The sequence below is a fragment of the Panthera tigris genome, chromosome F2 (assembly GCF_018350195.1).
Source record: "Panthera tigris isolate Pti1 chromosome F2, P.tigris_Pti1_mat1.1, whole genome shotgun sequence".
Classification (NCBI taxonomy): domain Eukaryota; kingdom Metazoa; phylum Chordata; class Mammalia; order Carnivora; family Felidae; genus Panthera; species Panthera tigris.
In genome coordinates, this window is record NC_056676.1 from 11,909,856 (window position 1) to 11,922,758 (window position 12,903).

Consider the following 12,903-nt stretch of genomic DNA (forward strand, 5'->3'; position numbering starts at 1 on the left):
ACCCTACCACACTGGAACCCTTCTTCTCTTCCGGGGGTGTAGAGTTCAAAACTCTGTGCCGAGCTTTTCCTTGCCGTTGTTGTTGTCTAAAATACTTGTGCAGTGCTATCCATAGTATCTGTAACATCTCCCTCGGTTGTCTCCACTTCCAGACCCACTCGTCCTGCATTCCTGGCTCCGTTCATGGGATCACCATTCTTGCAGTTGCCCAGGCTTGGATTCGGGATTTTCATCTTCCACTTCTTTGCCACAAGCCAGCGGCATCCCGTGACTTCATCCTGAAGGGACCACATTTGCATGTTGGTCACATCCGCCCCCATCTGTCCATCCCTCATTGCCTTTTCCCTAGTCGAGTCCCTCAGTCTCATTGCCTGAGCTAAGGCAATAGCTTTGTAACCCCCCTCCCCAAAACCATTCTACCCGTGGCCGCCGAATTCACGTTCATAAAGCACTGTTTTATTGTCACACCCCAGAGAGAATGCCTCATTGGTTCCCCAGCATCCACAAAATAAAATGCTGACTCTCCTTTGCTTGTCAGGGAGAGGCTTCGGGGACCTATCCGTGATCATCCCCTGTAGCCACATCTCCCGCAGTTGCCTTTCGGGAAGTCTGGGCCAGGCCAGAACCTCCTCTCGCGGCAGTCTGTCCTTGCATCCAGAAATCCCGCTTCCGGTCCTCGCCTGCTACAGTCCTTCTGCTCACAGCTGCCTCCCCTAACTCTTGGGCACTCTCCACCTCTTGCCTGACACCTTGCTTAATTCAGGCCACCACAGTCGCCTCCCTCCTGAGATCCCAGCGCAGACTCTGAACCACACTACAGCCTGGGGAAAGGGTTCACGGTTAAGTATTGGATGCAGTAAAATGATCGGCTGCCTTCCTGGAGGGAACCAATGACGCGACCGTAAGGTGAGGGGCTGAAATTGCGTCAAGGCAGGGTAGGCCTGTGCAGACCCAAGAACCGAAACCCCCAGCTGCTGCCCGCCAGGCGACACAGTTTAAAGAAAAGGACAAGACGGGCGCTTGGATGGCTCAGTCGGTTGAGCACCAAACTTCAGCTCAGTTCACGATCTCGCAGTTCATGAGTTCAAGCCCCATATCGGGCTCTGCACTGTCAGATCCTTTGTCTCCCTTTCTCTCTCCACCCCTCCCCTGTCTCTCAAAAATAAATAGGCACAGTGTGTGTGTGTGTGTGTGTGTGTGTGTGTGTGTGTATGGAAAAGGGCAAGATAGGGAAAGAATTGAATAAATAGAAAAGAACATATTTGAGAGGTTGCTGGGGACAGAATGTTTGTGTCCCCCTAAATTCGTATGTTAAAATCCTGATCCCCAAAGGTGATGGGATTAGTAGGTGGAGCCTCTCAGGGGTGCTTGGAAGGGTAGAGCCCTGAGAAAGGGATTAGTGCCATGTGAAAGACGCTCCAGAGAGACCATGTGAGGGCACAACGAGAGGGCGCCAGGTATGAACCAGAAAGGGACCCTTCACCGGCCCCTGCCGGTGCTCTCGGATTTCCTGCCTCCAGAGAAATAGATGTTTGCTGTTTATAAGCCACCTAGTCTCTGCTCTTTTATTATAGCAGCCCATGGACCAAGACAGAGGTGTTTTTCCATTTTTAGCGAAAAGCTTCGGGAAAGACTCACACTCAGAAATAGAACAAATTATATAAGAGAAATATTTTACGTGTACCAATTACTAGGTTGCAGCAATTAATTCTTCACATTGTTTGAAAATATCTCATAGATACAGAAACAGACATAGATAGAGATACAAAGACCACAATGGCAATGGTCATCATTTTGGGGTAGTGAAATCACTGTATTTGTCTGACTGTAGTTTTTCACTTTTTTATAACAAATACTGTTAGCCTCTAGGACAGTGGTTCCCAGTCTTGGCTGCACCCCTTAATCACCACAGAAGCTTTTCTTTAAATGTCTAAGCCCCACCCCCAGGGATTCTGGTGAGTCTGAGATAGAACCCAGATGCTAGTGTCTTTTAAATGTCCTCTAATGAGCAGACTGGTTGAAGACGCTGCTCTAGGAGTCCTTTCCTCCCCATCCCACCCCCTCGCTCTGTCCTGAGAAGGAAGATCGCTCAGACTTTAGAGATGAAGACACGGGGCGTTAAATGAGCAAATGTGCTCTCTACTGTCCACTGGCTGGTGCAGCGGTTTCTTGTTCCATTGCGACGCAAGTTCCCAGACCTACCTGTGTGCAGGGGGCCAGCCCAACAGCACACAGTGTGCCTTGCTCCGGGCCCGGCATGGTCACCAGCCTCAGGGAAGCCTGCCCTCCCAGGAGTCCATCCCAGTCCCTGCTGCTCTGCAGGGGTGTCTGGAGCTAAAGCCCAACTCAGGAGAATGTACTTCTTTTCAGCTTCACGTGTCTGTTATTCCCTGGGGTTACATCTTCGGGAGAAAATGAGAGAGCTGCGTCAACAAAGGATTCAAAACTCGGTGTTCCTTGATCAAATACAGGTCTCCCCGCTTTCCAAAAGTTTGCCTTGTGCCACTCGGCTTTTATGAAAAACCAACCTTACAACATGTTTCCGCTCACCCAAAGAAATTTGAGGATTTTCACATTTACAAACTGGTAACTGCTTCTTCATGACGTTTCGCTTTATGACAGGTTTCAGAGGAAGCTCTAGTCATGGGTAGCAGGGGAAACCTGTCCCATCCAGTATCATTGAGCCCTTGACTTTTCACACACACGTTTTGCTTACATGATAAAAAATAATTTTTGTGTACAAAAAATTACTGCTTGTTTGGGGCGTGGTTAATACTGCTTATTTCAATTACCAGCAAATACTCCAGGGGAAGTCAGCCATTCCCTGGCTCTGGATGGCCCTGTAGTTATATTTCACCGGGCAGTTTTTCTATCAGATAGATTTAATAGAGATAGTACCTGAAAGAAAATGGTGGAGAGAAGAAAGAGAAGTTTCAGTGGTGGAATCTGTGCTAATGACCCAACAAACATGAAAGCTGGATGGAATACAATGAGGGTAGGAAACTGTGCTTCCTTCAAGAGGGGCCTCCCTTACAGTATTTATCGCAAAGAAGAAAACTCCAGGCCCTTTGCTGGCAGATAACTCTACGGGGTGCAGACCCTGCTACCTAAACACTAAGCTGAAAATTACCTAGTTCTTTTTCAATACTAAGGGCCCAGTATACTCTACGAAAATCTGAAGGGTTATGTGACCTTTCTGTTTGCCTAGAATTTTGAGTCACCAAAAATTGCTTAAAATAAGTGGGCCACCAGCCTGATTTTGAGAATTTTCCCACGTTCCAAATGTCCAATGAGTATATTTGACCTGTGTATATGACACGTATGTGACTTCTTTCTACCACTTATATTCTTCGGGTTGACCCATTTTCCTCTGTATAATTTGTCACACACGCTTTAGATTTTTTTTGTTAGTAAGAATAATGAAAATAATTTTACCATTTATTAGGCATTTGTATACTTCAGGCACTATTGTAAGTACTTTCCAGATACTATTTCATCTGCTCTAACAAGAGCTTTGTGAAGTAGGTGTTATAATCTCCTTTTTGAAGATGAAAGAGAGGTTAAATAACTTGTCTACAGTCAAGTCAGTTGGTAACATAACCAGACCTGGGTATCTCGAGTAAATAAATATTGATCTTATAAATTGCAGTAGCCAAAGCATTTGGATTGAACTAATGAATACAATCTTCTCTAACATTATGAAATCATAATCTATAGAGAACCTGGAAAGAAACCCAAAGATTTACCAATAAATCAGAAATTCAGAGAATATTAGCAAAATCAGCTTACTTGTTTTGAAAAGAAAACTGAGAACCCAAGAGAAAAAAATAACTTTCCCTAATATCACACACAAAATTATGTATGTTAGGAATAGGCAAATTTTAATTTTCCCAACGACCCTCTGAGATAAATATTAATATCCCCATTTTAAGGTTCCAGGGAGGTTGAATAAACTTGCCCAAAGTCACAGAGCTATTAACTATGGGAGTTTGAATTCAAATCTACAACTATGGAACTCTCATATTTGAGTCATTAACTTCTCTAATGTCTCCCAAATAGTTAATGACAGAGCATGGATTAGAGTCAGGGGAAAGATTGTTTTACTACAAAATCAGGGTTTTGTTTATGGAACAGATGAAACATTTAGGGAATAGCGTTCCTCTTCTCTGCTTCCAGGCCACACGGAGTAGCTTGGTAGGGTCCTGCTCTGAGGTTCACCAGAGTCACCCGCCCTACAGGATATCCCTGAGATCAGATGAATTAAATGGGGAGGGTGGAGGGCAAGAAACTCATTGCTCGATAGATTTCATCATTTGCTTCCTAAAACTAAGATCCAAAGTTTAATATAGTGAACACATTAGAAAGAGGAGGCAGAAACTTCAGGCCTTCCACTCACTGTAGCCTCTCAAGTTCCACCTGCATCTGGAGGGAAGGAGTCAGAGAGGCTGAAAGGGGTGTTGTTGTAGTTTGATATTGGTATTTTATTTTTGTTTGGTTGTTACTATTTTTCAAATCCTGTATGTGATTTTTGAAAAACAGTAATGATTAGCTATAGACGAAATATAAGACATTGTGTTCTTCATCAGTTTCTATTTTGAAAATATAACTTCCATCCCAAATGAGGTTTTGGTACAATTCTGTGAAGAGTAGTATGAATGCACCCTGAGAAGCCAGCGTTAGAGGAAGCGGACTTTGCTGTCAACTCCTGAGTGTCTGAATTCCAACAGGGAACAAATTGGATGTGATTCAAAACAAGTTCGTGATGTTGAGAGAAAATAGTTCTGCAATAATGCAGGGGAGCCCTAAAATCCTCTTTTCAAAGAGTGTATCCCCCCTTTTGATACAAGGTTAGATGAGGAGTTGATGAAATTCTCTGACTTAGGACACTGAAAAAGACAAAATTCAGACTTGACAGTTCTTGCCATTTCCTTCTTTACCAAATTCACTGCCCTTTGGTGTGCAATAATTTTGTTTTAATGTTAGAATTAAAAAAGTCTTCATTGTCCATAGTAAAATAAAGACTTTAGACTTTATTTTACTATGGACATCCATTACCTGCAAGAGATGATGTGTCTTCCAAAAACGCGAGCACGACTAATTTAACTAGAAAATGTTGCAGGCAGCCTATATCAATTCTCCATTACCCCAATTCAAGGCCGAGTCAATATGTCTTTACTTCAAAAACAAGTACAGAAAGGGGGGAGAAGGCACTATTTATTTGGGTGTGTAGACAAAAGGACAAAGAGAAATTGCCCCTCCCCTAATCTCCTGATACTGGCCCTTAAATGAAAGAGTTTCGTGACCTGAAAGTTACTCGTCAGGACGGATGTAACTGAAAACGCATGGGAAGTTATAGTCGTTCATTCTCTCCTCTTGAGCTAGTACCTGACCAGGGAGACATATTAAGTCTTGGCTTGTTCTTCGTGGAGAAGTTTTAGTGTCTAATTGGATCACAAACAGAATGTGAGCAAGTCCGTTATGCAAGAAAGAAGCCCCACCTTCTGGCCACCCTTGTAAGTCTTACAGTGCACCTCCCCGCCATATCCCCTGCCACACTCCCAACCCCTGTGCATCGGGGCAAGAGTAGCTCTCCACTGGTCTTTATTTCCTAAAGCAGGAAGTTTTCCTGTGTACTTGGGAAGAAAATATTTGGCAATAATGGAAATCAAAATATTTCTCTAGACAGTTCAGCATTATGCCCTTTAAAACCGAAGCATACTTGTTTAATAACAACAAGTTATTCCCTTTCTCTGCTTCCCTTTTTCGTTGTTGGGGAGAAAACATAACAGTATTCTATCCTGGAAAAGCTCCATATACAGTCTGACAATTGCTTTATCTTTTCCTTCTCAGCTCGTCAGCTTAGATCATTATTAACAGAATTTTTCTGTTTGTCAATACCATTTGCAAATACGTCATGTTTCCTTTCAGTGACATTATTAATCAATTTCTAATTCAAGCTATAGCTTCATTGTGTCCAACGTATTTTGCGCTTGTAATATAACACTGTATAAAGTGTCTCTTAAGTCTACTAGGTTCCATTTGTCTCTGAGACCAGGTTTTGACCATCGTATTTATTTCTTATTGATAAGACCTCACTAACGTAAGCAATGAGGTATAATAACCAGCACGCTTTCCATTGGACCCCATGTAGGTTCTCAGCACTAAAATAAGAAAGCTAAACTGGCATAAAGATATGTAAGAGATTCTCCTTTAATTTACATCTGAGTTTTGTGACCAAGGTACATAAATAAAGCATGCTACGTTGAGAACGACAACTACCCACAATAGTTGGTAATTAAGAGTAAGGGAGAGGCGAAGTGGGGTGAATTTCAGAATAAAATGTGTTCAAGGAGCGTGGCGATGGGTGGGGAATACGTACGTGGGAGATGTCATCGATCACTAATATGCTGTCCCGGTGGGGACAAATCAAGGACACGATACTTTCCAAGTCCCACTAGTGTGTTAGAGACTTCTCAGTTTAATTGAGTATGAATATGCCTTTTCGTGCCCTCGATTTCCGTCTTTTTTTTTTTTTTAAGTAGGCTCCACGCTCAGTGTGGAGCCCAACCCCGGGCTTGAACTCACAGCCCTGAGATGTAGACCTTGAGCTGAGATCAAGAGCTGGATGCTTAACTGACAGCCACCAGGCGCCCCTGTGCCCTTGATTTCTTAACGAAAATTGAATGCCACATTCTTCTAATTATTGCTTCTTGGGAACGTTACTGCTAACTACTTTTTCCACCCAAGAACTGATAGTTAAAACAATACGTGTTGCGAGAACTGTCAGAAATCCAGACCAGCACTGTTCCCGGTCACTCTTCATTTCCTCCCTCCTCTTATCTCTTCTCTGACATTCACCTTTCACTGCCATGTTGGAGTCAATCATGAAGAGACCGTATTTTATGCTTTATTGTGATGTGTTAGGCCTATTTCTGAAAATGAAATAACTCCGTGAAAGAGAAAAACTCACAACCCAAACAAGACAGATATCCAAAATAAGTAAGATAAGTAAGTGACAAAAAACAGTGGGCCGGTTTTAGGCATTTTCTTTTGCGCTCTTGTCCTGAGAGGAAAACTTAATTCACTTTTATGTGTCTCATTTGTCCGTTTGTAAAAATCTTGTAGTATTCGTGTGTGTTTCTGTTTTATAAAAGTCATAATAAGCAGAATTATGTAACAAGTATTTGCTATTTGCAGTGCAAACAGTTGTGCTTGAACCTCAGAAACATCTGGTAAGGCAGGAGTACTTATTCTCTCTCCCATTAAAGAAATGAGATCATGATTCTGCCAGGGTCACTTCTGATTATACATCCTGGGTTCTCTTTCTACACTATTGTGCTTCTAAGGAGTGGTTATTAATAACCAAATTGGGGTTTTTTTTAATGTTTGTCTCCTTATTTTTGAGAATGAGAGAGCCCATCACAGGATGGGCAGGGACAGAGAGAGAGAGGGAGAGAGAGATTCCCAAGCAGGCTCTGTGCTGTCAGTGCAGAGCCCGATGCAGGGCTCGATCCCACAAACTATGGGATCATGACCTGAGCCGAGATCAAGAGTCGGCCGCTTAACCCACTGAGCCACCCAGGCACCCTCATCGCCAAGTTTCTTGATGTTACTGAGGGACCAGGGACTACTTTCTAGCCCAGTAGACTATGGGAAAATTCATGGCATCTGAATCTTGGCATCTGAGGTAAAGAGAAGGGGTTAGTAGATGTCTTAGCTCTGGCTGCTATAGTAAGACATAGCGTGCTAATACCATAGACTTGAGGTGGGGGGGGGTGCTTAAACAGCAGAAATTTGTTTTCCCACAGTTCTGGAGACTAGAAAGCCCAAGATCAAGGTCCCTCAGGGTTCACTTCCTAGTGAGAGCTCTCTTTCCAACTTGCAGATGGCTGCCTTCTCCCTGTGTCCTCACACAGTGGAGAGACAGGGAGGTGAACAAAGGGAGGGAGGGAGAGATAAAGGGAGCGAGAGCGAGCCCTGCCCCCTCTTCCTCTTCTTATGAAACACTAATCTCAACATGTGGGTCCCCCACCTCATGACCTCATTTAAACCTAACTATGCCTCAAGGGCCCCACCTCCAAATACTATCATACTTGGGGTTAGCGCTTCAATGTTTGTATTTTGGAGAGACGCCAACGTTCAGTCCGTAACATAGATTGAAGGCAAATGTGTCTGCATGCTGAATTTACAGAACTCAGTGACTACTAGAAGTATAGAATTATAAGGTGAATTCACATCACCTGGCAAATTTTTCTCTTTACAGAAGCTAAATGGGAGAAAATTAAGCGACCTGCCGAACCACGGTCAGTTTATCATTTGCATTTGGTTCTCTCCCATTTTCCTGCTACAACTCCTAGCTATCTCATACCTACATCCTTCCTCCCTCCCTATTAAATCCCTCAGCTTCCAGCAACCTGACTTACGCCTTCACCGGATTGCCGGCTGAGCCAAACCCGTTCTTCAGAAAAGAACCGGTGAGACACTGATTTCCCCAGAATCCGTTCCCTGAACCCCCAGACTAGTAGAACTAAGACTGCATTCGCAGTCTGGCCACTCCTGGAGGGAAGATGACCTCAAAGTCCCTATGGCAGATACTGGAAATTCCATCCCCACCCCCACCCCGGGGATCCCTGAGAAGTCCAGGAGCACTTAAGTTCTAGTCAGCTCCAGTATCGAGTTCTTGGAGCCACTATGTTAGCTCAGCTTAGGGAATTTTCTTTCTTCGTGCATCATGGGTGTCCAGCAACAGCTGTGGCTATGCAACTCCGCCATCTTTGTATGTTTTATTTCCCCCCAGACCTTTCAAACGCCAGACATACTCCACCGTGGTGCATCCCTTCGGCTCGGGTGCCACTGCAGTGGACACGTGCCTTAGCAGTGACACCATGATGGGGAGTGCCGGTGCCTCTGCTACCAGCAAGGATGGGTCCTCGGTGCCAGCCAAGATCTGATCCAACTCTAGTGTCCCTCTCTAACACTGTTGGCTGTTGCCTCAGGTAAAATCCAAACTTAGCCTGAACCCTGTGGGGATGGGTGCCTAGAAGAACAGATCGCACCATAGAGTTGTCCCATCTTTGAGGCAGGGGGTCAGGGTTTGTACTCCGCTCTCCGTCACACCCCAATTCCGGCAATATCGAATCTAGAACAGTGTGAATCGTCTGTGCCTTGAAGATGTCGCTTCTTCCTGGGTCTTTGATCTTGGGCAAATCACTTACCTCTTCTAAACGTCAGATAGCTTCTCTGAAAATGGGGAGATGAATTTCTATTTCAGAAGATTATTGGGAGAACTAAAGGAAACAAATAGATGTGAAGTCTTTGTGTGACACGCTTAGATCAGTGCCATAAGGAGCACTGTAAATGTCCGTTCCCAATCCTCTCCCGCAGTCCCAACATTTAACTACCCTTTGATTTGCAGCAGGTTCACCTTTCTGAACATGGATGAACTATGTCAATTCTCCCTTCCCGCAAATCTCACAAGACTCCTGTAGCATCAGAAACATACTCACACAACAGTATTCTTTTTAATGGTGGCAAAAGGCACACGACATAGAATTTAGCATTTTATTTTCGAGAGTCCAGTCTTGTTAAGGGTATTCACATTGTTGGGCAACCGATCTCTAGGACTTTTTCATCTCATAAACCTGACACTCTATTAAAAACCACCTTTCCATTCCCAGTCCCCCCAGCCCCTGGCAACCAACTTTCTCCTTTCTTCTATCTCTGTGAATCTGACTGCTTTGGATACCTCATGTAAGTGGAATCATACAGTATCTGCCTTCTTGTAACTGGCTTATTTCATTGGGCATAATGTCCTTCAGGTTCATCCATGTCGTGGCATGTGTCAGAATTTCCTTCCCTTTTAAGGCTGAATGATAAATATTCTAGCCTTTGTATACACCACATTTTGTGTTTCCATTTACCCACCAGCGTACCTACACTTGGATTGCTACCACTTTTTGGCTACTGTGAATAGTGATACTGTAAACATGGCTGTACAAATATCTCTTCAAGTACACGCATTCGGTGCAGTTGCTGGATTGTCCGGTAGTTTTATTTTTAATCTTTTGAGGAACTTCCATACTATTTTCCATAGTGGCCGCACTGTTTTGCATTCTCATCAGCTGGACACAGGGCTTCCAATCTCTCCATCTCCATATTCTTGCAAACACTCGCTGTGAGATCGTGGTTTCGTTTTTGTTTTTGTATTAGCCATCCTGGTGTGTGTGGAAAATACTTTTAAACCTAGTTGATATCATTAACATTTAACACTTTGTTAGTCTCTGTAATGTTTAATTTTATGTGTCAACTTGACTGGCCTAAGGGATGCCCAGAGAGCGATAACACATTATTTTTGCGTGTGTCCGTGAAGGGCATGGTCACAAGAGATGAGCATTTGATTTGGTAGACAGAATAAAGATCAACCTCACCGACGCAGGTAGGCATAATCCAATCTGTTGGGGGCCTGAATAGAACAAAAAGTCAGAGGAAGGGCAGATTCGCTCTCTGCTGAGCTGATACATCCATCATCTCCTGCCCTCAGACATAAGCAGTCCTGGTACCTGGGCCTTTGCACTTGGACTAGGACTTACGCCATTGGCTTTCCTAGTCTACCGCTTGCAGAGGGCAGATTGGAATGTCCCACACTTCCATAATCACATCAATCAATTCCTATAATAAATATAACATAACATAAATGTTCATATGTCTGGATTTCATGTACATGTAAAGATATCTTCTGTTGATTCTGTTTCTCTAGAGAACCGTCACTAATACAGTCTCTATAACTTTTTGCTACCGACAGGCAAATCTTCCCGGTTTCTAGGAGCTCAAAAATCATTAGCATGCTCATTTCAAATTCCAAGTTTTCCTTGAAAGTTAAGGTTTCCAAAGCTTGATTCTTCTATTATTCTGTTGATATAATGCTACATAATATGAATAAAAACAAGAAAGAGAACTGTAGCATATGATCCGGTATGCAATAATGAAAGTCCCTAAATCTCTGAGTGCAACCATAAATGATTCTTTATTATTTTTTATTTAAAAATTATTTTACACTTGATCTTAGCCAAAAGGCCGAGAAGCGATATTTAAAAATTATTTTACTGTTTAGTTATTTTTGAGAGAGAGAGAGACAGAGCGTGAGCAGGGGAGGGGCAGAGAGAGAGGGAGACACAGAATCCGAAGCAGGCTCCAGGCTCCGAGCTGTCAGCCCAGAGCCCGACGCGGGGCTCGAACCCACGAACTGTGAGATCACGACCTGAACTGAAGTCAGACGCTTAACCGACTGAGCCATTCAGGTGCCCCAGTGATTCTTTAATTCTTAATTTTAAGTCAAGGCTTTTTTTTTTTTGGTTCAATGCATAGTCCAACTACAATTCATTAACTCTAGGATGGATCCTGTCTGAAGTCTCATGGGCACGATTTCTTACATGTTTTGTTAGCAATAAATGAACGGAATAATTTTAATTTGTGTTCTCCATTCTGTATTTTAAATGGAACATTATAGCATAGAAAAATAAACCATTACATCATAATACCTACAGAAAAAAAAAAGTAGTGTTTTGTTAGGTGTTGACAGATTTGTACCTGGATACTCGGTCCTGTATCTTAGGTGTCTCTTCCTAGAGTTATAACCTTAAAAAAGATCACATTCCAAAATATGTAAAATGAGAGCCGCAGAAAGAGAGGAAAGAGAGGAGGGGACAAAAAGAATATTTGGAGCAATAATGGTCAAAATTTCCCAGTTTGATGAAAAACATCAATCTACACATCCAAGAAGCTCTAACTGCCAAGTAGGATGGAAAAAACAGGGGTCAGGAGGAATTAACTTTGTCAAGGATTTCGTGTTTAACTTCGTAACTATGTGAATAAATTTTCACATTTAAGATTATTTTTTCTAATTGAGTCTTATTTGTAATTGAATTACTTGGTTATTTTTGTCTTTACTATCTCACTCCACGGGGTGACAGCATTGTAGGACAGGGAGAGTCGGTAGAAGTTTAGGTCATTCTGCTGTCTAAAACCTAATGCCATGGTGGGGAAGGGTATGGAAAGGAATGTGAAAAACTGCCATTGTCAAAACCCATATGTTATTAAGAGCATAAAATCAAACTAAATAAAAGCCTTAATGTGCATGCAAATGGAATAAAAATCTGAGTGAAGTTCAGCCTAAGGTGGAACGCTTTAAATATTCTGTAAGTTCATGGACCATGTCTCATTTGCTTAGCAATGTTCCCATGAAGCTTGTAGTCATGGCCTAGAAGTCTAATATTTTGTTAAAGTTTAGCAGATCCTTTATTAGGACAATTTTAGGGGTAATACATTTAAAACAACATGAAATTAGGAATTTTTGTATTGCAAAACTGTTTTGAAAAGTGTTCGTAAATCTTATACCTTGTAAAACACAAGCACAAAGCTAAAAGCCATAAACTGCCTTGGAAAGTTGTGATTGAAAATGAGATCATTCAAATCCAAAATCGATTTTCCTGAATTACAAAGAATATCTACAGAAGCTGGATGATTAATTTTTAGCATTTGCTAATTTATCTTGACTTTTCTTTCACCAAAAAATAAAATAAAATAACTGAAAGGTGTGGAGAATATGGTGGAAAATATTTTTGTTGTTTTTTTTACTCAAAAAAAATAACATCCAATTTATTAGAAACTTAAAAGAATAGTATAAAGATTCCTGTATGCCTTTTGTTTGGTTTCCCAGCTGTAAATAGTTTATACATTTACTTTCTCATTCTGTCTCTCTGTCTCTCTCTCTCACACATACGTGTAATTTTTTTCTGAACTAATTGAAAATAAATTGCAAACGTGACTCTAGATATTTTTTGGTGGATATTTCCTAAAATACAAAGACACTATTCTATATAATCACAGCACCACCAACTATATAAT

General features: G+C 42.2%; 1 long non-coding RNA gene and 1 pseudogene across 1 annotated transcript in view; one reads left to right on the forward strand and one right to left on the reverse strand.

The window, feature by feature from the left end:
• The window catches only part of LOC107179918, a 96,443-nt gene that overhangs the window by 47,959 nt on the left and 35,581 nt on the right, over positions 1–12,903 (forward strand). The window lies entirely within an intron of this gene.
• LOC122235181 lies at positions 10,949–11,085 on the reverse strand (annotated as a pseudogene).